The following is a 684-nucleotide window of genomic DNA, read 5'->3' as shown; positions in this document are numbered from 1 at the left end:
TAAAAGAAATCTCTCAATTCTGAAAAACTTATGGGGGTTATCTCTTAGGAGGAAACAGTTATATGTCAATGTGGTCTGGATTGCCAGAAAAGGAACGGTTCTTTATAAAATAAAAGTAATGACTTTTGGTCTTTTTTGTCTCCTCTTTTTTTTTTTTTGGTAAAAAATAAATTAAAATGAAGAGATTTTATTTAGAGAAGGGCAAAACGGTAATCCAACTTTGAAGTTAAAAGCTTCCCACTTATAATAATAATAATAATATATATATATATATATATATGATTAGTTTTATCATACGTAGGTTGTTTGGCCAAACCATATTAATAATATTATGTTTCAGTATAACTTTATTTGTCATCTAATTTATCACCATCTTGATTACAATTGTAAGCTTCTGCATGACGTCCTAATCACTTTCAAACCCAACAATTTGTTGATATTTTTTTTGTCTTCTATGCTGTGAGCTTTTTAGGGTTTGAATTTCTTAACAATTTTGAAGAAATAATTTCAGGTTGTATTAGTTTTGTCAGAAAATAAAGTTTTCGCCGGAATTATTTTTGACGCAATTTGATTTTTATTTTTTGATGAAATTCTCTTCTACTCTAATGAAAATCTTTAGCAGTGAACTCATTTGATTTTTTGTATAAGTGATGCTTCTCCGTCAAAGATAACAACAATGATGAT

Source organism: Solanum stenotomum, chromosome 11, assembly GCF_019186545.1.
Source record: "Solanum stenotomum isolate F172 chromosome 11, ASM1918654v1, whole genome shotgun sequence".
Taxonomy (NCBI): domain Eukaryota; kingdom Viridiplantae; phylum Streptophyta; class Magnoliopsida; order Solanales; family Solanaceae; genus Solanum; species Solanum stenotomum.
This window is presented reverse-complemented; position numbering follows the sequence as displayed.